This window comes from Podarcis erhardii, assembly GCF_964252035.2.
Source record: "Podarcis erhardii genome assembly, chromosome: 3".
In the NCBI taxonomy this organism is placed as follows: domain Eukaryota; kingdom Metazoa; phylum Chordata; class Lepidosauria; order Squamata; family Lacertidae; genus Podarcis; species Podarcis erhardii.
In genome coordinates, this window is record NC_138507.1 from 97,264,214 (window position 1) to 97,285,618 (window position 21,405).

General features: G+C 44.3%; 1 protein-coding gene across 9 annotated transcripts in view; it reads left to right on the forward strand.

The window, feature by feature from the left end:
* The first annotated feature begins 15,761 nt into the window (after positions 1-15,761).
* LOC309337907 (spermatogenesis-associated protein 7 homolog) overlaps positions 15,762-21,405 on the forward strand; it is a 70,447-nt gene continuing 64,803 nt past the window's right edge. For 4 of the 9 annotated variants that reach the window (XM_081854904.1, XM_081854911.1, XM_081854912.1 and 1 more), the window contains exon 1: positions 15,762-15,831. The gene's annotated coding sequence lies outside the window, so the exon portion shown is untranslated. Of the gene's footprint in view, positions 15,832-15,991; positions 16,045-21,405 lie in introns of those variants that run through there. The other 5 variants (XM_081854906.1, XM_081854908.1, XM_081854909.1 and 2 more) reach the window with 5 other exon arrangements.

A 21,405-nucleotide genomic window follows, 5' to 3' on the forward strand; every position in this document is an offset into this window, starting at 1 on the left:
AGGCAGTTTTGGGGCCCCCAAAGTATTTTTAAGGGGGCCAAGCCCCCTCAATATTCAGGGGAAAATCAGCTCCATCCCCTGGCTCCTCACGGCATTGCACACATGAAAAGTGTTGCCCACTCCTTCTCTAATGGCAGGGCCGGCCCAGTGTTGGCCTAAGTGAAACTGTTATTGAGTCCCGAGTTTTGGAAGCTAAGAAGAGTTTGGATTTGATATCCCGCTTTATCACTACCCGAAGGAGTCTCAAAGCGGCTAACATTCTCCTTTCCCTTCCTCCCCCACAACAAACACTCTGTGAGGTGAGTGGGGCTGAGAGACTTCAAAGAAGTGTGATTGGCCCAAGGTCACCCAGCAGCTGCATGTGGAGGAGTGGAGACGCGAACCCGGTTCATCAGATTATGAGACTACCGCTCTTAACCACTACACCACACTGGCTAAGTGTTGTTTAAGCAGCCTGTACTGATTTAATGATGAAGAGGGACTGCTGGCAGGTATAACTTTTCATGCAGGGATGAGAAAAGCTGCAGGTGCAAAATTCCATCTTCTGTACCACTGCTGAAGAGATCTGCATCCTGTCTTGCTTTGCATCTGGTCACTGTGTGCTTGACATATAACAAAGCACTTAAATTAGTAAATTACTTTGCATCCTGAACTTGCCTCTGCTAGTCTTCCTAAAGTCATCAAGCCTATAGGAATAACAAAGTTGCTGCTTAATAACTTAAAAACAGCCAAGAAGCATTGAGCTTTCATGAAATTTCATCTTTCTTTCTTTCTTTTTTTTACTCTTCAGTACGCAAATAAACAACAAGCCTGGCTTAAATGCATTATTAAAGGTTACTAACAGACCAAGGATATTGAATTTGAAAGTCCCAGGGAGCAAATGATAAATGCATAAATAAGATGACAGGATTTGATGCAATTATTATGTCCTGAGATTCTAGAGAAAATGATTTTCAGTAATCATTTCCTTCTCAGAAAGCCTAACCAGGCAAATAAAGGGACAAATGATCCGGAGAACGGGAGGCAGGAACATTGTGGCTTATAACCTTTGTGGGGAAATTCTGTACCATGGTTGGCTCAAACATTCCCTGTGGTCTACTTACCCTACAGAAACAGAAGCATCTGTCTCCGAGAGATGTGCATCATGCTAATTCATAAAACACTCAAGAGTTTTGCAAAAAGAATAGAATTGCAGAACAGGAGTTTTTAATGTCTAGCATTTCCATGAGTTGGAATGCACAAAGCCTTTACCATAAATCAAATATAAGTCCATTGCAAAAACAGATCCATTTCCTGGAAACTATTACCATGATATTTTAAGAAGGGAGGGGATTCCTCTGATGGCAGATGGTGGAGAGGTGGCGGGGGGGGGGCGAGCAATGGGGAAAGCGAATTACCCTGTAGTTTGTAGAGAAGTAAAGGGCTAAAAGAAGAAGAAGAAGAAGAGAAGAAGAATTTGGATTTGATATCCCGCCTTTCACTCCCCTTCAGGAGTCTCAAAGCGGCTAACAATCTCCTTTCCCTTCCTCCCCCACAACAAACACTCTGTGAGGTGAGTGGGGCTGAGAGACTTCAAAGAAGTGTGACTGGCCCAAGGTCACCCAGCAGCTGCATGTGGAGGAGCGGAGACGCGAACCCAGTTCCCCAGATTATGTGACTACCGCTTTTAACCACTACACCACACTGGCTCTCCAGAGAATAATGAAAGAACTAGGAGTTGAAGTTGCAGTCCAAACCCCAGTTCGTTGGGAGTAAATCCCACTGAATTCATTTGGACTTCTGAGTAGACATTGCTAGGTTTGCACTGTTGGTTATTGTTCTAGGAGGGAGGGGGGTCCGTCTGGGTCCCTTCCAAACTTGTGATCCTGGGACTGTGAGGTAACATCTACAAGAGGAAACCTGGTCAGTCTAGTTCTTTTGTTGAGGTAATGGCCTTCGCTGGCCAGTTAAGTGCTCTCAGCGTCTCAAAGAGTGAGCCATGTTGCCATGGTGCTCTCTGAGGACTCGGCAATACCTCCACTCCACCCCTTACCTACCTGGGTGTAAATTCATCCTGGGATGTAGAACAATAGGCCAATGGAAACTGTGTATGTGTGAGTTTTGGCTGTTGCTGGAAGTCGGAGAGACAGAGGCATGTCTTGCTCAGCGCTGGACCCAAAGCTGAGTTTGGAGCTTCTCTGGAAAAATAAAGGAGAGGCAAGATCTATTGGAGTGTTGTTGCTGTCAGCCCTCACATTCTATGCTCAAGCTGTATGTATGTGTAAATAAAACCATGGCAATCTCCACTGCTGCTCAGAGATTCGGGTGCACACAACATTATGTAAGAAAAACCTTGATGTCCAAGAATTTAAGTAGCCTGGACTAGAGATTTGCTTGTGAATCAGATGTTGGGCTTGTTCTTCTTCAGGTTTCTCTCTTGGGAGTAGGGGACACAAGCATACCATGGTGTATTATTCAGATAATTTTCAGTTAATCTTCTATCCAAGTGTATCTTTCAATTCCAGGTTATAGCATGGTGGGCAGGGGGATTATTATTTCTTTACACTGTTTCTCAGCAAGGACTCCAGTCATTTATTGCAATCTTGTCTCAATTCCTTTGTTTCCCATTTTATTCGGCATTTCATTCAGGGAGGGGTGTGTCATGTTCCCGCACTGAGGAGTCAGTGAACCAATTTCAAACTATGATAGTGTCCAGTTATGGCTAGCCAGCCAATTACAAACCGTGGGTTTTCAATCATGCCAAACTGTATTCAAGTTTCTTTAGCCATGGCTTGACGTGATGTCTAAACTGAGGCTATAAAGAAGGCACACAAAGAGTCTGAGATTTGGCTAAAGGATTTCCACTGTAAGCAAGAAAGCTTAATTATTTGGATTGCATCTTGGTAATATCTCCTACAGCAGGGATGGGGATCCTGTAGCCTTATATGTCCAAATGCTGCTCCATTGCAAAAGCAATCCCTTACACTGTTGCTCAGACTGTTAGTTTGTTATGTGGAGAAGCTTTCTACCTTGCAAGGAGGCAGAGAAATGCTTGAAGTCAGCAGTGGTACAGCCCTGGCAGGTTTACTACTTCAGTGGCAACCAGGCCTTAGATATAGGATGGAAGGGGAAGGCACTGAACAAAATATTCCTACAGTAATCCATAAGCTACACCGATGACAGCTTGCACATTGTAAATGAGCTAATTACCCTTTCTTCGTTAATGCCATTTTCCCATAATCAAACTGCACAGCAGCGGATTAAATGCCAGGGATATAGAAAAGTATAATGTCAGCCATTTGACTTTTTAATACCAACCAATAAAGCAGATAACGATATTTCTCAAATGCACTCGTGAATATCTTGAGTACTGCGAGTAGACCTTATTGTTAAGGTTATGCTTCCACTTGTACATGAAATTATCCCTAGTTAGTATTCAGCTGCTGTCAGTTCAGGGTAATGCACTTGGATATATGAACCAAAGACTTGGCCTTGCAATTATTATTTAGGTCAGGAGAACTTTACGGAGAAGAGCAGTTCCCAGCCACTAGGGCAGGCTTCCCAACCTGGTGCCCTCCAGATGTTTTGGACTATAATTCCCTTTTACATCCTAGGGTGGCTGACCAGAAACAGATTTACTTACAGGAAGGTGGAATGCTTTAAATGGCAAGGTGGAAGGGCATTACCAGCACATAAGTTCATTCACATGTAGGTGCTGCAACCTGTGTGTGAAATGGCATTATAGGTCATCTTGCAAACATGTTTACTGACTTGCATCTTGCTATTAGGTTTGAAGCAGGCAAGGTTGAAATTTCGCAAAATCTGCTCAGGCAGGAAAATTAGCACGACTTTCATAGTAACATAGCAACTTTTCCATTACAAAATCAGTAAATTGTGTTAGGTTGCTCAGATACATGAGCCCAAGCCACATGTTGTGGGATGCAGTTATTTAGGAAATTCCTTGGATGCATATCTTAATAAATTTGGGGGTGGAATTTTGGCCACTCTTAATATTTAAAACAAGAGCTAATATATTTTGCCACTGCACTAATATGTAATTGCCTGTTTCTCATTTTGACAAAACAAAATAAACTCCCTTTGGCATAAAGAATGGACCACCAAAGAATAGGAACATGTTCCTTTTTGGATATGGAAGGTGAGGCCCTAAAAGTGCAAAAGGAGCCTGAATTAAACTGGGTTTCCCCCCTTTGCTCCAGTTAAAAAACCTGAATTACCGGTATTTTCAGATATTCTCACAGTGTACTTGCAATTGAACTTCTTATAGTTGCATTTTCTCCAAGGTTCAGATAAATAAATAAATGTCCCTATTCACCAAATGCTGATATTGAGTACCAGTGCTCCTGACACCATTTTCAAGGTAGTGACCTGAATGACAGCATTAGAATTTAGTGGAGAACTAACTCAGTGAATATTTATTTCCCCCAAAAGTTGATTCTCCTGCTGCCTTAGATTTAGAGGCACTCTTTGCACTCATGCAAAATCAATTCACACTGACAAGAATTTGAACCCCTACGAACGACGTGTGTAATTATTTAAAAGTTTGGACATTTAAGAAGGGGTCTGGGGCAATATTAATAAGCTTCCCAGTCTTAGCCTCTGTAACCTAGATGTAACTTTTGTCTGAGCGCTCCACAGTTTCAAAGCTGCAGAATGATAAAGTGCAAATGGAAAGGTCATTTTGCACCTGCCCTCTGTCAAATTACCCTCTCAGCAAATTCATCCCAAGAAGCCATTTTAAGAATGTCTTATCAAAGGTGGATCTAAGTTCAACATCAATCTCCTTTATTACAGAAATCATTGAGGTTTTTCTACTTCTTTTTAAGCCACCAAAAAAGTCCAGTGGAGGAGAACATTTAGAGAAGAGACAATGGGGGAAATTATCCTGGCCTAGCTCCACCTCCAAACCTGAGAAAAGTAACAATTTAACAGATCCACACAAAAAATGCACAAGAAAACACCCAAATCCAAAATACATTTTCAATTTTTGTTTCCCCCGATTTTGATTGAAGCTATAATCCCCAACCTGGTGCTTTGCGGTACAACTCTCATGATTTCTTCCCATTGGCCATGTTGGCTGAGGTTGATGAAACTGTCCTATAACATAGAATTCACTAACACGAGGTCAAGCAATGGACAGCTTTAAAATGAGATAAACCAAATTCATGGACAACGAGGATCTCCGTTGATGTTAACTGTGATGGCTAGACTTCCTACAGTATCAGGGACACTATGCCTCCAAATACCAGTTGCTGGGGAACATGAGTGGGGGCCCTGTTTTTTTAGCTGAGGTCCTGCTTACTGGCTTCCCATGGACATCTGGTTGGTCACTGTGGGTACAGGGTGCTGGACCAGATGTTGGACTAGTATGTGGTCTGATCTAGCAGGGCTCTTGTGTCAGGTTGAGGAAGGCTGAATGGAACAGAAGAATATCTTTATCTGTGACTCTCAATAGACAATGCTTATGGCAGGCCTTCTCCATCTTGAATAGATATGCATGACACAGAAGAGATATTCCTCACCAAGTGCATGCAGTTCTTGATGTTATTGTCATTGTAAAGTTATGCAATATAATTGGATGCTTTGACTTAGCTGGGGATGGATCGTGTAACCTGTGAAAAGTATTTAAGATTGCAAACAGCAAAGAAAAAAGCAAATTAACAAGTAATCGACTCTTCCAAATAGGATAAACCATGATGCACTAAACTGAGTCTCCAGATGAGAAGTCTCCCTCTCATCTCCAGCACCCACTTCCACTAATCTCTCATGTGGCGCTGTCTTTTATCTCTTCCGTAGAACAGGGGATGGGAAGAGAAGAGAAAGTGGACAATTGTAGGAGGGGCACAAACAAATTTAGAGGAGCAGGACCATTTCTCTGCAGTTTGAACCAAGCATATTTCAGCGTGTGACCTTATATTGCAGTTTTCTGCTTTAAAATCTGGAAGGATTGTCTTACGCACATGTCCAAGGTTTTTGTTTGATTTCACAGAATTAGGCAGTTGAGGAATTACTGGAATGAGACAACAGTTCTCTTCCTGCAAGGAAATGAGAAAGGGCCGCTTCCAAAAGTATGACACTTACTGAGCGAAACCTTGTCTCTCCATAAAACTGTCGGGTTCTGCAAAGCGGGCAGTTTCACGCTGTTGATTTGGTATGTGCTTGCTTTGATCAAGGCCACATGGTGTTGAGCCCCTGGCTGTGAGCGGCAGTTCAGCAAACGAAGTGAAGAAAGAGGCAAAATGGACACACAACACACTTTGAACTGAGATGGGAGCTCGCTTGAACCAATAAGATACCTGCTGTTCTGATCAAGGTTTCGAGCTGGATCCTATCTTTAAACTAGATTATGAAAATGTTGGATCCAATCTGGATGCCACTAAACCCAGTAGTGATGTCAGCTGAAAGCAAAATCTAGATTCTTCATGACAGGCAAACAAGTAGTCATTTTTTTGTGGAGTCGAAGTGTGCATGCACACAGAAGCTTATACCCAGAAAAAACTTAGTTGGTCTCTAAGGTACTACTCCAGTAGTGATGTGTGGAAGTGAGAGCTGGACCATAAAGAAGGCTGATCACCGAAGAATTGATGCTTTTGAATTATGGTCTGCTTCTTGGGAGAAAAGCAATGACAAACCTAGACAGCATCTTAAAAAGCAGAGACATCACCTTGCTGACAAAGGTCTGTATAGTTAAAGCTATGGTTTTCCCCTGTAGTGATGTATGGAAGTGAGAGCTGGACTGTAAAGAAGGCTGATCGCCAAAGAATTGATCCTTTTGAATTATGGTGTTGGAGAGTCCCATGGACGGCAAGAAGATCAAACCTATCCATTCTGAAGGAAATCAGCCCTGAGTGCTCACTGAAAGGACAGATCGTGAAGCTGAGGCTCCAATACTTTGGTCACCTCATGAGAAGAGAAGACTCCCTGGAAAAGACCCTGATGCTGGGAAAGATGGAGGGTACAAGGAGAAGGGGACGACAGAGGACGAGATGGTTGGACAGTGTTCTTGAAGCTACAAACATGAGTCTGACCAAACTGCGGGAGGCAGTGGAAGACTGGAGTGCCTGGCGTGCTCTGGTCCATGGGGTCACAAAGAGTCGGTCACGACTAAATGACTAAACAACAACAAGTTGCTACTGGACAATTTATTTTATTTTATTTTATTTATTTCATTTTTAATGTTTCCTGTCCTCGCTACAGGTACTTGTACCTTTCGATTAAGTAGCACCCACTGGCTTCCAGTCACATTAGTAGATTGGGTACCACAATTACTTGATTCTGGCTGCGTACACACTATACTTTTAAAGTTCATTTGAAATGCATTCTTTCCCTCAAAGAATTCTGGGCATTGTAGTTTATCCCTGACATATTCACAGTTCCCAGCAACCCTTAACAAACTACAGTGCCCAGAATTTTTTGAGGGAAGGAATGTGCTTTGAATGTGCTTTAGTGTGTGCTCAGTCTCAGCGTGGTGAGGTAGCTGAAGAATGCATATTTGGACCTTTTTTCAGATGTCACTTTATTTATGAACTGTGTGAGCAACCTGATGAAAATCATTCATATTCTTGGCCCATCATCAACAATAATGCCATATTTTGTGGAGTCGTTATGGACCTGAATAAAATTAAGCAAACAATGGTGAACATGTGCCAATACTTTTATGACGGTCAAGCAAAATGTCACAAAATCATGGCAAGCTTTCAAGTGCCCCAGAATTCTGTTACATAAAGCAGGGAACAGGGAACCTCTCCCTGACCTGAAAAGATGAAGGCATTGGTTTGTGGGTATGCATTTTGTGGGGTGGGGGGAAGGGAAACCCTGCCTCTTGCAAACACCCCCCCCCCCATTTCAGCATTTGACAGCGGTGAGTAAAACAAGAATAAATATATTCTCCATTCATACTGAGGGAAACAAGTCTGACTGGCATTGTGGCACCCATGGCAGTATCAAACAGTCTACACCATTCCTGATTGGTTTTATCATACAGCCAGAATTTTTTAAAAATTGAATTGTACCAAAGCATCTGTTCTCGATTTTAATATTTTTTTATAGCAGATCGTTGAGGGCCATGACATGATTCTCCTCACCCATCTCCCCTTCTCTATGGACCTTGGCCCCATAGTAGAATTAGTGAGGGAAAGTGGGATTATGGAACCTTGAGCAGTGAATATGTTTTCTGTTGTTGTTTGTTTGTCTGTTGTTGTTGTTGTTGTTGTTGTTGTTGTTGTTGTAGATTATTATCTGCCCTTCACCCAAAGGCCCCCAGGATGGGTAAGAACATTAAACAAGTTTAAAATAAATTATTATCAGGAATGTAGCATGCATTCTGAAAATATACACCTCACATGACAATGCCAGAATAGAGAGGTGTGCCTTCAGCATTTGACAAGAACCACACAGTGAAGGTGCTAAGTTCACCTCTGTGGGGAGGGAGTTCTACAACTTAGGGGGTGCTACAGATAATGCCCTTTTCTGGGCTAGCCCCACCCCTGTGTTTCTGGAGGCGGCGATGGCAGAACTATCAGGAGGGGCAGCTCTGCCAGTCTAAAGACCCGGAATGGTCTGTAGGGAGGGAAACAGTCTTTGTGGCCTATGTCATTCAGGGCTTTAAACACTATCATGAGAACCTTACTTTGGCTTGGAAATAAACTGGCAACCAATGGAGCTGTTTTAAAATGGGGGTTATATGAGATCTAAAGGGAACCCCAGCCAGCAATCTGGCTGGTGCATTTGGGACCAACTGAAGTTTCTGAGGCGTATTCAAGGGCAGCCCCACACAGAGCACCTTGAACTGTTATGGTCCTCTGTGATGGATTTAAATTTTCTGTGGTGTGGATTAAGAATACTGCCTTGCAGCAGAGGGTTAGATTAGACAGCCTTCTACCTAGAAACATTAATTCTGTCTATTCTGATGCAGGGGAGACTCCGCTGACACTCTCCTGCTGCAGTGTTTATAGTTCATAGGTTAACACATAATTTCCTGGGGATAGCAAGTAGAGCTGTGAAAATTGAGACAGGATGTATCCCAAGAGGGTCAGGATCACACGGTACAGGACAAATTGTACAACACGCTGGTTGATATTGTCACTGAAATTTACATTAAATATACACGGTCAAGAAGCTATTTGTGGCTTTTCTTTTCGTTCACATCCTTCCTGTTGGTCCAGGTTTCCAGATCATTACTTTAAATTGGTGATTAAAATATTAACAAATTAGACTTCCTGGCTAAAGGCCTGGCCAGTATGTTTTAGTAATTTATTGTGCGAAGAAATTGCAGAATTCCAAGAAGCATGCGGTGCTATTTATATCTGCAGGATGACAGATACAGACAGATATTTTAGATCAAGTGCCAGTCAAAGCTCTTGTTGCTCCAGTAAAAACCTGTGTATGTGTGTCAAATGCAGAAATGATATGAAAGTGAGTGGAGTTGCTTAATCACTTTCAAGTCATCGCTTTTATGCTGTCACCAGTTTATGGCCTATCACTCTGATGGGAATTGTGCGCATGCGGTGAAGGTTTACAGCAGGAATGAAAACCTGTTGGGGGCGAGGAATTTTAAAATAGAAAGTATTTTTATGTCGGGTGCTAGGCACTTCTAATCCCTGGATTCAGCAAGTGTTATAATTGAGTCAAGGTTTAGGGTGTTAAACTGAGTGTCAGACTACTCTAATTCCTGGATCTAGCAAGTGTTAGCAGCTAATTAAGCCAGGCTAGCCTCCTGGTTGTTGGGCCATTAAGGAAACAAAGGATCAAAGGGTTTGTGCTAGACAGGAAATGGTTGCCCCCACCTTAAGCAAGCTGGAGAGAGCAGGGGAGATCAACGGTGGAGATCAAAAGTTTGATGTCTGAATCTAAGGCTGCGGCTATGGGAGAAACAAGACCCTCTTGGGGTGTTAATGCTGAGAACCCCTCCATCGCTGGCTCAGGTTGTATATATGTGTAAATGAACCACGTATCATAAAGGCAACACATAAATGTGCCTCATTCCCAAAAGGGAACACGAACCCTGGGTAAGTGGCAAGTGCCAGGAACTCCTAGAATCTCGTGCTGCTCAGAGATTGGGCTGGCCTGCAACAGCATCTTTTAAAGAGGGCTTTCCATGAAGAGTGACTCAGCCATTTTTTATTGTATGTTATATGTGCTTGAGACCAGGCGCGGAGGAAGGGGGGTTAGGCTGCCCTGGGTGTCACCACTTAGGGGGGTGACAAAATGCCGGGCGGCACTCACCATTGGGCCTGGGAGAGATGCGGTGGCTCTGCACTGCCCAAACGGTCCACCTGCTGCCTCGCCCCCCCCCCCAGCTGTAGGGCGGCTGAGTGGGAGGAGGCAGGCAGACTCCTGAGGCCCTGCAGTGCGTCCCACCATCGCAGGCACCCGAGCAGCTTCCTCCGCCACTGATTGAGACTGGATTTTAGACTGTTATGTGTCGTTAACTTTAACTATGTACAGTCATACCTCAGGTTACAGACACTTCAGGTTGCGGTTTTTTGGGTTACGGACCGTCGAAACCGGAAGTACCAAAACAGGTTACTTCCGGGTTTTGGCAGTGGCACATGCGCAGAAGCACCAAATCGCAACCCGCGCATGCGCAGATGTGCCATTGCGGGTTGCGAACGCTGCGGGTTACAAACGTGCATCCCACACGGACCACGTTCGCAAAACCTGAGCATCCACTGTATGTTGCTGTTTTCAGATTTTTTGTTGTGCACCAATAATGACGATAATAGGGACAGGAATGGGAAGAGGAGCCTCTTCTCCCTAACCTTTGTGAAACCTAGGACACCCTTGATTATTTTATTAAATTCATATATCGCCCTTCGTCTGAAGATCTTGGGGCTGAAAATACAAGATAAAATATACAAGAAAATATACAAGAAAATACAAGATAAAATACAAGCTGAAAATACAAGATAAAAGCACAAATAAATGGTTAGAACCAAAACATACTCAAACAATAACCCCCACCCCTCTTTGTCCTAGTAGAAGTGACTTGTCACGTGGGACACAACCAGCATGCTAGCTCTTCCTGACAGATGGATCAATGTTTCTGACCAAAAGGGAGGAGGGGCAAGGGGGTGGGGAGATTGGCACTGTGCAAACACAGCTGCAGGAGCACTAGATTGGCTTCGCTGGTGTGTTTGCACCACACTGAGGTCACTATCTCACCCACCTTTGTGGAAGGCAGCTGAGCAGCTCTGACCCACCCTAAGTGTTTGGCCAATTCTGCCTCCTAGGTTTATGACACTTGGTGGGAGTTCTGATTGGCTTTGGAATGAACAGTACAGTGGCAGTGTTTATACATTATATTCTTCCATTTCAAATATATTTTCATTTTGGGGTGGGGGAAACTGCTGGCGTGTGTTCGCTTTTTGAAGAAATTTCTTCTCTAAGGTTGCGGGGCAGGGGTGGAGATTATCTTCTTGTTGACTCTCCTTGTGAGAATTCTCTTGAATGTGCCATGTCATCATAGCGCAGGATAACAAACACAGGCAAAACCAAAACTAATAGGTATAAGCTGTGTTCAAAGCTCTGGCTTGCTGTTCTGCTCAAAAGCATTCCTTGGTGTTGATCCTACTTGTGGTTTTAAAAATTAGAAGGGAGGAGGGGGGCAAGAGAACGAAAGCTTATTAATGTTCACCTTTTGGTTTGTTTTTATTTATGAATCACCCAGCAAAGAATTTGCACTAGCTAGTGTCCTGCAGTTCAGCCATGTTTGTACAGCCAGAGAGAGTGCTTCACAGGAAATGCCACTATAGCTAAATTTGACTAGGGACGTGTTTTGCGAAATGCTTAAGGTCTTTAATTCCAAACAGCTGATTGAAAGCATACATTACCTTCCTGAAATTGCACAGAAAATGTTCCCTTGATAAATGGGCAGGGGTGGTCCTTTTGCTTAAATGGATGGGACAGTTGCCTAGGAATCAGCTCCGTAGGGAACATAAAACAAGTCGCTTGCTGAGTTCCTCCTCCTGCAGCACCAGGTGACTCCGTTGCTGCTAGAAAGGGAGGGGTAGATAAGCACAGGATACATATGCTTATTCGAATGCACGCATCATAGCATGGGGCTGCCTGGGAGACAGGCTGAGACCTTGGCTGAGACCTTTCCAGGCAGCCAGATTTTTAAGCGTGGTCTTGGCAAAGGTTGCACACCAAAACAGAGCTTTTGCAAACTCCCCCTGCCCCTGCACTTAGCCATATTAAAATAAAAAGGCAATAATGGCCATAAATAATAGCACTGCCAAAATGTCGCTACAATTATGTTTGATGTGCAGAGCTTTTGTTTTATTTATTTGCCCTACCCTGAAAAATGACTCTTAAGTAGGGAAGGAGCAGAGAAACGGTATTGCAATGTTTGATAGCTGACATTCCACCCTGGGTATATAAATTATAAATTCAATTCAGCTAAAAGTCCTACTCAGAGTAGAGATTGAAATGAATGAACCTAAGTTAGTCAGGTCCATTAACTTCCATGTTACTCTAAGTAGAACTAACATTGACCCCCCCCCCCCCCATTCATAGTAACTAGTGGAGCACATAATGACAAATAAAGGGAGATGGGCTTTTAAAAAAATCAGTGATAGAAGCCGATTACGTACTCCAGTGTCGTCCTCAATGTGAGGGCTATTTCATATTTATGTTCGTTTCCAATCAGTATACAGCACAGTGCAACAAAACACAATATTACAGTTTTAAAGACAGTATAACAGTTAATCAAACAAGCATCCAAACAACCCCAAAATTTAGCAGATCTGTAATCAACAATAAATAGCATAGTAAATAACAGGCCACTTGAAGAAAAAGCCAGCACGTTTCCAAGCACAATTCAAAATGTTGGTGCTGACCTTTAAAACCCTAAACAGCCTTGGCTCTGTATATCTCCACTCCCATCATTCAGCCCAGACACTGAGGTCCTCCTCCAAGGGCCTTCTGGTGGTTCCATGACTGTGAGAAGTGAAGTTACAGGGAAACAGAAAAAGGGCCTTCTTGGTAATGGTGCCCACCCTGTGGAATACCCTCCCATCAGGGGTAGCAATGTATCTTTGTTTGTCATTATGGTATGTATTTTGTGTTTTCATATGGTAAACTGCCCTGTGATACTTGGGTGAAAGGTGGTATAGGAATAATAATAATAATAATAATAATAATAATAATAATAATAAGCATCAGGACACACACACCCCAATTAGGTCTGTCACAGACTTCCATAATGTGGATGGGAGACCATTGCAAAGGAAGGTATGCAAACTCCTTTGCTCCACCCCTTTGCCTCATGCCATCTCAATGCCTCCACGTATGTACTGTGATCCGTGATGTCAGAGCCCTCTTCAGACGCTGCTTTCAAGTTTTAATTCAACTCATGTCGGGGAGGGGCAGTGTTGTGTTACGTTATTGTTTTTTATATGCTGCCTTTCAGCAAAAACAAACCAAAAACCACCTCAAGGTGACTCATGGAGAGCTGCACTCGTGCAAATCCAAATGCGATGCAAACTGTAAAAATTCAAGGCAGCAAAATCTTAACATATGTATAAATGACCCAATGCAGTGATGCTCTGGGCAAAGCCCACAAAAATATATCAGAGAGAGAAGTGAATTCTTAGGTGGCAGCTTCTCCTTAAAAGGGTCCCAGGCTGGGTGGGGGTTGCAAGCCAGTTTTAAAGGCTTGCCCCTGGGGGTTCCAGCAGTCTCTCCCCTATAGCAACCTGCCCCTTGTAGTGGGCCGTACAGTCTACTCACACACGCCCCTCCATCCCTGCCCAAGTCATGAAAACTGAGGGTTCTGCTATGCATGGAGAGTCATTATGAATTCCATTAACACTTTCATCAACTGGATCAAGTGGAGAAGAGATCACACACTGACAGAAGGCCTTTTTGGGCGGGAGTGGGTATGTTCCTTCTCAAGCACAACTTGTTAATCACACATCCCAAGCGCTTTGCGTTTTCTCTCAAACCTGAAAATCCGCATTGATTTCTCCCTCTCTGCGCACACACACACACACACACACACACGGGCATACGCTTCTAATCTTTATTGCAGGAATCTTGAGACTTGGGACTAAAAATAAAAAAGTGTTTCTATAAATAGAGATAATTAAAGCAGCTTTTAAAACTCCCAAATAAACGTGACTGCTTTGAAATAAAAATGCATTTTTTATGAAGAACTCGGTGGGATTACAAAAATCACTTATTTGGAAGAGAATGTCTCCTAAACCAGAGCAAAAACTGTCTTGGGAGTGCCGCCTACAGCGCAGAAATGATGTCACTAAGGTAGTAAGGCAGTTGCTCACGGACAGCTTTACCACCTTGAGTCGGGGATATAGCAACAAATTTTGAAGTATAAAAGTTCATTGTGACAGTTCCTATAGTCATGCTCCCAAGGAGAGTGTACAAAAATGCCAGTCCAAATTTTTTTCTAGGATTGGTTTTACAGTGGTGCCCCGCAAGACGAATGCCTCGCTAAACGAAAAACCCGCAAGACGAAAGGGTTTTCCGATTTTTTAGCGGCTTCGCAAGACGAATTTCCCTATGGGCTTGCTTCGCAAGACGAAAGCCCATAGGGAAATCTCCGGGACAGCGGGGAACCCTCCTCCCACCACAAGCCCCGGGAACAGAGGAGAAGCTGCGTGCCTTCCCCTCTGTTCCCGGACCTGTCCTGAAGGCTTGCGGTGGGAGGTCCGGGAACAGAGGAGAAGGCGCACAGCTTCTCCTCTCTTCCCAGGGCTTGCGGTGGGAGGAGGGTTTTTCCTCCCCACCGCCAACATTCAGAAGGCTGTTCTGAAGGCTGGCGGTGGGAAGAAAAGCCCTTCTCCCGCCTCCAGCCTTCAGAAGAGTTCCCCGCAGGGCTCCCCAAGCTGTGAATGTCTGCCGCGCGCGAGGGGCGCTCTGCTTAAGAGCACCCCTCGTGCGGGGCAGCAGGCTGCTATCCGCAGATTGGAGAGCCCTGCGGGGAAGTCCTGCAGGGCTCCCCAAGCTGCAGATGTCTGCCCCGCGGACCGGGCAGCAGGCTGCTATTCGCAGCCTAGGCAGCCCTGCAGGAACTCTTCTGAAGGCTGGCGGCGGGAGAAGGGCTTTTCTTTCCACCGCCAGCCTTCAGAAGGCTGTTCTGAAGCCTGGCAGTGGGGAGAAAAGTCCTCCCCCCCCCCACCAGCCTTCAGAAGAGGTCCGGGGACAGACTGTCCCCGGACCTGGTCTGAAGGCAGTCTCCCTAGGAACGCATTAATTGATTTTCAATGCATTCCTATGGGAAACCGTGCTTTGCAAGACGAAAAACTCACAAGACGAAAAAACTTGCGAACGAATTAATTTCGTCTTGCGAGGCACCACTGTACTTTCTTCACCCCACCTTTTCCCAAATAATTTCAAAAAAGCCTGCATGCACACCGTACATTTAAAGCACATGTCTGCCTCCCAATAATGTTAGAAACTATAGTTTGCACCTCCCAGAACTACATTTCCCAGGACCGTCAGGATTTTTTCAGTGGGGAAGAGCCATGAGTTTTAAATGTAAAGTGTGTACGGAGCCAAAGTCTTCATTTCCTCACACGTGTGCTCTTGCTCTCCAGAAAAAAACAATTCCACATGGACTTAAAAGCATTTCAGAGCAGAAGCCGGTCTGGCCTAGAATGACCCAAGCTCTGAGGTTTCCAAGTAGAGGCTTGTTTGCCCTGAACTGTTCATTGCTCCCTGGGTGACAGGTTTGTAGTTCCTGTTGTTATGGGAATAATCTCACTGCTCACTAACACCTTCCTATAGCCTTTGCAGACTTCCTGAGAGAACGCTGAGAAACACACTCACTTTCCTTTGCGCCCAGAACGAGACGGTTTTAGCCATTTCAGCAGGGTAAGAAAGGATCTGGGCTTGTTCCTTTCTTTCTTCCCCACTTCCCTCTTTACTAGAAGTCTGTTTGTTCAGTGAGGGAGGGAGTGTGTGTGAGAGAGAATCTTGTTTTTAAAAGCTCGAATTGAAGCATATGTCTCTTCCCTCTCTGTTCTGTTTCCAGTCTTTGCAGTAGCTTTCAAAAAGAACAGGAGATCTGAGGACACCAGGAGTTGAATGGGTTTTTGTTGTTGTTGTTCATAGCACAAAATTAGCAAAATTGGTCTTGCTTCACACACCACACACCCCTTCCCATCAAATGCATTGTATTCTCTTTACATATGGGCTCCAGCCTTCCTTGCATGTCTCAACTGTTCCAGTGTGTCAGCGTGGTGTAGTGGTTAGAGTGTTGGACTAGGATAAAAAGGTAAAGGTAAAGGGACCCCTGACCATTAGGTCCAATCGTGGCCGACTCTGGGGTTGCGGCGCTCATCTCGCTTTATTGGCCTAGGGAGCCGGTGTACAGCTTCCGGGTCATGTGGCCAGCATGACTAAGCCGCTTCTGGCGAACCAGAGCAGCGCACGGAAACGCCCTTTACCTTCCCGCCAGAGCGGTACCTATTTATCTACTTGCATTTTGATGTGTTTTCGAACTGCTAGGTTGGCAGGAGCTGGGACCGAGCAATGGGAGCTCACCCCGTCGTGAGGATTTGAACCACCAACCTTCTGATCAGCAAGTCCTAGGCTCTGTGGTTTAACCCACAGCACCACCCGCGACAAAACTCAGTGGTTGACCTTGGGCCAGTCACTCACACATGTTTAATAGGCATGTAAATATTAGAAAGCACACAAGAAGGAGGTATCAGCAAGCTAGAGGGATGCCCAAGGTTTGCAAAAGTTACCCTCAAAATATTTATTAACTATTTTATGACATTTGCATGTTGTCCCATAACATACAGTTATCTAGGCAGCTGGGGGGTGGTCAGTTTAAATGGAGGGGAAGGAACCCAAGAGAGATTTAAACTATTTTAATCAATTTAAGACCCTCAGTTTACATGAGTTTTAGCTGAGTGAATTGACATAAATCTGGCTACAGCCACTTTTTCCAAAGGCAAGAACTGTATTTTGTTTGTTTTTAGCAGATGCACACATCTTAAAAGGGGCCTTCCTTCTGCATGTGGGAGGAATGAGAATACTTTTTCTTGGACGGTGCTTGTGTTCTGCAGTTTTTATAAACGTGTGCACCGCAGATCATTACAAAAATCTGCCCAATTCATTTACTGTTTTAAAAGTAAGTTAATCATGTGAAAGATCTATTATTCTAACCAATTAATCAACCACACACCCTTGGCAATGCATTGTGTCCCTCCCCAGTGCCAACGAGATCCAACCAGATCCATTCTGGGACTGTAATCATTCTATAAAATGTTATTAAGGTATGAAAAGCAAACTGTTAATGTACCCCATTTGTACTACAAATGTACCCCGTCTATACTACAAATGTACCCCGTTTCAGACGCTGCCGCAGAACAGGCTGCGCAGTGTGACTGAGTGCTGCAGAACAGCAGGCAGAGAAGAACCTTCTGTGATGTGTGATAATTGTAGAGGGAGTTTGTAGGCGGTGATACTTGGTGTCAGAATAGAGGTCTTATATGTGCTTAAGAGTGTCCCCGTTTTCGTCTGCGGAATGTTAGCAGCATATGCTAAAGAGCTCAGAGAACACTGACATGGGGTTATCAAGCAGCCTCTCGTTCCAAGATAGAAGTATATCTGACATTATACTCTGGGCCCGGTATCTCGTTCCAGGTTTGAGAATTTAAGAGTGTAAGAGTGCTCCTGGATCAGACCTAAGGCACATCTCGTCTAGCGTCCTGTTTGCAAATTGGCCAGCCAGGCGCCTCTGAGAAGCCTGCAAGCAGGAGTGCAAGAACGCTCTGCCCACTTGTGAATGCCAGCATTCAAAGGCATGCCACCTCTAGTCCTGGCAGTAATACATAGCCATCATGGCTATTAACTATTGATAACAGCATACAGTGGTACCTCAGGTTAAGTACTTAATTCGTTCTGGAGGTCCGTTCTTAACCTGAAACTGTTCTTAACCTGAAGCACCATTTTAGCTAATGGGCCTCCCGCTGCTGCCGCGCCGCGCCGCTTGCACACGATTTCCGTTCTCATCCTGAAGCAAAGTTCTTAACCTGAGGTACTATTTCTGGGTTAGTGGAGTCTGTAACCTGAAACGCATGTAACCCGAGGTACCACTGTACTGTATAACTTTTCAGTTCACCTTTGAAGTCTGTATATTGCTTTTTAAAAGGCATAACTAGAGCAAGTCAAATACATATTTGTTGTAGCTCGAAGGTTGCATTTTTTTCTTTTTAATAGTGCAAATTACCAAAGGGACCTTAACAGAGGATGAATCACCAACAGCATGGCATCCAGTTTGGCATTCTTGGCCCACCCTCTATAACATTGGCACAGCCCTACTACAGTCTTGTGTGTTTTATTTGCTATTACATTTGTATCTCACTTTACCTTCAAGGAGCTCAAGGTCCCTCTCTGCATTTTGTACTCACAACAGCCCTATAAGGTAGGTGAGGCTAAGAAACAGTGGCTTCATGTCTGAATGGGAATTTGAACCCTGATCTCCTAGCTCCTGATCCAATGTTTTAATTTCTATGCCACACTGGCAAAATGACAGACAGAATAGGATAATGGGCTACTTCAACTGGTAGGGCCTGGGAAACATCATAGCTGTGTTTCCATGAGCCATTTTGCCTGCCTGTTGATTAAAAATGCCCTGAAAAATTAAAAATTGGAATATTTGCATTCCTGATGGCCCTGCAGTCAGGGCAGGACATGGCGCGATTACAGAATCCCCAGCAGTATTAATATAGTCCCGAGAGCAAGGCTCTTGTGGACATGATCCAAAACAAATGGGGGAGAGAAAAATGAGATACAGGTTCTTTGTTGTCTCGTTATTGAACCAGCATCAGGAAGAGTTACTTCTGTTCTCTCCTCCCCTGCAACCATCTCTTTTGTGACTTCTCCTTGTACTGCACAAAAGGCGCCTTTGTTACCTTTGTAAGAGATCAGGCTCGGCACTGCTCACTGCTGGGAAGCAATGGGGATCAGATATGATTGGCTCTATCTGGAGAGGCAGCAGAGCTCCAGACAACACACACACACAACTGCCCTGCATCCGGCCACACTGGTGGATAGAACAGCTGTGATTTAGAATCTGATGGGCAGTCAATTTGTGTCAGGCCTTGACACACAGAGACTTTATTGAGCACCAGCCCATCAGGCAATAATATGCCGCTGTCTCATTGCTTAATAAAATGAGAGTTGCTCTGTAGCTCTTATTAAAAAGTGCTCACTGCTGGTGTTTGTGTGCCCAGGGCTCATTAACACAATATTGGAACGGCAGTGTTGTGATTAAAGCCCGCACCTTCATGTGCTGAAACTTACAGCGGTGGAACAATTAGTAGGAACCTCGGGTGTTAATAGTGGAGCAAATTGTGAAGCAAATATTGCTGATCCATGAAGCTAATCCTTGCTAGTTTCCGGGTTGACATACAGCAAAGGCCAGCAATTAGCAAGTCCATCGAGAGGTGTCCTCAGTCACTGGCCTCTTCCGAAAAAAGACACTCCTCTTTCCTTTTCCCCTATTGGATTCCTGGAAATAGAGCGAACATCCGCACCGAGACAACATAAAATTGTATTGCTATACAATGCAGGGAGCGGGGACACTTTAAGTATGTGAAATGGGAAGGTTGTGTTCCCAATTCTGCAAATCATTTAATGGCAGGCTGTGAAAGTAGCAGGGGCCAAGATTTGCCACTGGTTTAGTTGCTCCAACAGTCATTTTACCACAGAACATCTCTTTGTGTTGCCAAATGGCCATCAGAAGGAAAGGAGAAGAGTGGGGACCACCATGTGTAACCCCTTATATTTTAAAATGTGAGGTTTACGCAATAACTTCTCATCCAGCAGCTAGGAAGAGAGACACTCTAGATTTAGATAGACAGCATGTACCATCTGTAGGATTAATAGGGAACCAGGACATCAATTTGGGAGAGGAAAAGCATAAGGAAACTTTATTTTCCTGGATGCAAACTCTGACCTTCCTGCATCGTGCCACCTACTGGCCCTTGTGCATATGCAACTAACACCACAACATTCACCTAGTCATTTCTTTCTTTCCCTTCTTTTTATAACTATCCCTGTTAATGCCAATACATTGGTAACAGAACAAACTGATTGTTTGGCGGTAACAGGGCTGTTTTTCCAGAGATGAATGCTGTATTATCATTCATTCTTCTTTGGGGGGTTCATTTTAAATAAATTATATTTTTATGGTTTTAAACTCAATATTATATGTTGGAAGCTGCTGTGGGATGGGTTAGCCCCTAAAAGGAGGCCAACAAATAAATACATTTCAGCATTGTATCAAAGAGACCCATGCCTGCAATATACATGGCAGATCCTCCAAGTGTCCCTATTTAGAGAAGCCATCCCAGTTTCTGATTTGATCCCGGAATGTCCCACTCTTCTTTGGGACATCCCCATTTTCATTGGAGAAGTGTTAGGGGTATGGCATGTTGGTATATACTCCCATTCAATAAATTGGGAGTAAGGTAAAGGTAAAGGGACCCCTGACCATTAGGTCCAGTCGTGGCCGACTCTGGGGTTGCGGCGCTCATCTCACTTCATTGGCCGAGGGAGCCGGCGTACAGCTTCTTTGTCATGTGGCCAGCATGACTAAGCCGCTTCTGGTGAACCAGAGCAGCACACGGAAACACCGTTTACCTTCCCGCCAGAGCGGTACCTATTTATCTACTTGCACTTTGATGTGCTTTCAAACTGCTAGGTTGGCAGGAGAAGGGACCGAGCAACGGGAGCTCACTCCGTCGCGGGGATTCAAACCGCGACCTTCTGATCGGCAAGCCCTAGGCTCTGTGGTTTAACCCACAGCGCCACCCACGTCCCTAAAATGGGAGTACCCCCATGCAATAGCAATTGCTGGTGCAGGGACTCCAAATCAGGACCGTAACACTAGGAGACAAAGAGCTAAAACCCTCCTACAGGTTTTCCCAGCCCTCAGCCAGGGTGTGAATCCAGATCGGGTGTTCGCATTGGCTGTTTCTGCCAGGAACATCCTGCAATCAAAGCCTGGTCAGTGTATTGTGTTGTCTGGCGAAAGATCCAGTTTTGCCCATGTAATCATCTGATGCAGCAATAGCTTTTAAATTGAACTTATCTCCAGGACAGAAGACACAGCGAAATTAAGCGGTTAAAAAACCCCATGAAAAATAAAAGTTGTAGCTTCAGATTAGCACAGGTTAAAAAGCAGTAAGATGCAAAATTTAGAAATTCATTCTTTTACTGTCCATCACAGAATTAGCAGTTGTGGGTCAATTACATCAGGATGAAGCAAAAGAGACAATATTTAAGAGAGAACCTACTGAACAAACTTATCACAATTGGAACAGTGAAAGGATAGTCTGTATACGTTTGCATTTTAGTGTGTGAAGTCTTAACCATGTGTTTTAACTGAAGGTTGGTCTTTTTGTTTTGCTTTTTGCCACTGAATCTGTG